The sequence below is a fragment of the Pteropus alecto genome, unplaced genomic scaffold (assembly GCF_000325575.1).
Source record: "Pteropus alecto unplaced genomic scaffold, ASM32557v1 scaffold35, whole genome shotgun sequence".
NCBI lineage: Eukaryota > Metazoa > Chordata > Mammalia > Chiroptera > Pteropodidae > Pteropus > Pteropus alecto.
In genome coordinates this window covers 6703949-6707056 of record NW_006437828.1, presented here as the reverse complement: position 1 = coordinate 6707056, position 3108 = coordinate 6703949, and positions in this window count along the sequence as shown.

Genomic DNA, 3108 nt, shown 5'->3' with positions numbered 1-3108 from the left:
CCAGCTTGAATCAGAAAAACTATATTAAAAAAGTGTTTCGTGTGAGGTTACACCTCAGCCAGATCACCCTTTGATGTCCTTCTCGTCAGTTTTTTCCCCCTAAATTTTGTATAAATGGAATCAGGATATACTTTGGTTTCTTTAAAAACATCACGCGTGAGGTTCATCCATGTTGTTGTGTATACTGGTAGTTCGTTCTTAATCATTGCTTTTTAGTATTTTTCTCCTATGAAAAGACACTTATTTCCAGTTTTTGCTTTGTGAATAATGCTGCAATCCATATTCTTGTAAGGGAACATAAGTACTGTCTTCTTTTGGGTATATGCCCACTGGTATAATTTTTAGGTAATATGGTGTATATATGTGACAAGCATTAGCAGTGTTAAAAGTTTTCTAAAGTAGTTATACCAATTTATACTCCCATTAGCAATATATGAAACTTTTAAGTACTTCATATCCTTACCAATGATTGATATTGGAATTCCTTTTAATTTTTGCCATCCTGGTGGGAGTGTTTAGTATTCAACTGTGATTTTAATGTCCCTGATACAGCTATTGATGTAGAACTTCTTTTCATATGCATATTGGCCATTTAGAGAATGTCTGAAAATCAGCCAAAGTAACTTACATTAACATATTAAAGAAAAATGCATATGAACATTTCAGTAAAGGCACTGGATATTGAATGCTTTCCTCCTGATGCTCCAATGAAGACAGGAAGTCCATTATCGCTACTTGTATTCAACACTACACATCCTAGCCCGTTACAGATGGCAAAAAAGAGGTATGATTGCACAGAAAGACATTCAACCATCTTTATTCACAGATGACAAGACTGTGATCATAGAAATTCTGAAAGTCTACAAAGTATTAGAATGTGGGAATTTAGCAAGATGGCTGAATATAAGGTCTATATATAAAAATCATTTAGTGTTTCTATATACTAGCAACAAGTAGAATACAAAAAAAATTAAAGGCCATTTAAAATAGCATAAAAAAAACAAAGACTCAAGAATAAATATAAAGATATATAAGACCTTTACACTGCCTTCAAAACACTGCTGAATTAAAGACCACTTAAATAAAGTGAGGGGTGTATGATATTCATAGATTGGAGGAGTCTATAAAAATGTCAGTTTTCTCCAACTAGATCTATAGATCCAATGCAGCCCAATGAAAATCCCAAATAGCATAAAAAAAACAAAGACTCAAGAATAAATATAAAGATATATAAGACCTTTACACTGCCTTCAAAACACTGCTGAATTAAAGACCACTTAAATAAAGTGAGGGGTGTATGATATTCATAGATTGGAGGGCTCTATAAAAATGTCAGTTTTCTCCAACTAGATCTATAGATCCAATGCAGCCCAATGAAAATCCCAGCAGGGTTTTTTTTTTTTTTTGGTGGGGGGCGGGCAGGGGGGAGTTAACAAGTTCATTCTAAAATTTATAAGCAAATAGAAATAAACTTTCAAAATGTGTAAACCAATGGAAATACAAAAGAATTAGAATAGCCAAGGCAATCTTGAAGGAAGTTATAGGACTTTGAGACTTACTATAAAGGTACATTAATTAAGACACTGTGCTGCTGTTACCAGGTTAGACAAACAGACCAGTGGAATGAGAACACGATAACAGACCCACATATATGTGGTCATCTACTTTAGCTAGGTGCCATAAGAATTTAGTGGGGGAAATGACAGATGGCAGTCTTTTCAATGACTAGGGTTGGGTCAACTGGCTATCCACACCGGGTGTGGAGGGCGGGAAAGAACCTTGATTCCAACTTCATACCCTTCACGGAAATATTTCAGATAAATCATAAACCTGCATGTGAAAGGTAAAATAATAAAACATCTAGAAGAAAACAGATTATCTTCATGCCTTGGTGTGGTCAAAGCCTTATATATACCAGAATCATTGATCGTAAAAGATAAGCAAACCATTTTCACCTCAAATATTTCTGTAATTATAACCTTCCTCCCCATCTCTACAATCACTGACCTATTTAAGAATCATTTTGGTCTGTAAAAGAGCAGTTGTCTCCCAACAGCTAGCCTCCCTTTTCCATTAATCACTGTTCCACAGCAAAGAGAATAGTATGCTTAAAATGCCAATTTCACTGTTACTGCCTCTTTTGATTACGAAACCTGTAAAAGGCTAGCATCATTAAGAGAATCCTATCCAAGCTTCTCAGCAGACCACACGCAGTCTTTTTTGACCTGGCATTTACCTACGTACGTCCTATTCTATCTGAATTACCTTTTCCACTTCCATCACCGACTAATTGCTATCTTTTGAGGCTGCGACTCGGGCATCACATCTTTGAGACATCTGTCCTACGCCTTACATTCTGCTAAGGGCCACTCCTTGCTATTACATGATTATTCCCCCTTGTTTCATTTTAGCACTTAGAACAATATTGGTTTAAGTTTCTGGAGGACATTACGTCTTTGAATGCCAGGGCTTAATTCAGATTTTAAAGGTAGTAGATGCTCAAGTTCACTTGTTTATCTCTAGATTACTCCTCCTCCCCTTTTCTCTCCCACCCTGTCCCCTGGAACTTGCTGGAAGCTCCTTCCATCCAACCTGAATACATTAAAGGCCGGTGAGGGAGAGAGCCTGACCGACTAGGTTGGTTGGAAAGTAAAGCAGCACGGAGACAACTTCGGGCCACCTTCCTCCCTTCGGATGGTACATTTTTTTTGGGAAAGCCAAGTGGGAAGAAAGCCTGGGGCGGTGGCGTCCGGGGGGTTTGAACATCGCACCGGAACCAAAAGGCTTCCTCCCATCTAGCTTCCGCAAGGGCAGAACTACTTCCTGCGACTCCGACTCCATCAGTGTTCCCGGCGCAAAGGTCCCGGGAAGCGACGCGCCATTCGGGAACTTTCTCCCGGAAAAGGACGCGTAGCGGCGCATGACGTCACAGGGCACGGAAGCCTGGGCTGCCTCCGGAACCACGAGGAGGGCTGCGGCGAACTGTGAAAGCGGAGCGCCGTGCGGCTCGTGTGATGAACAGACAAACGCCCCCAAACGCCACACGTTCCCGAGGGCCGACAGTCCATTCCAAAAGCTCTTGGAAGCCACTTCCCCCGAAGGCGGCGT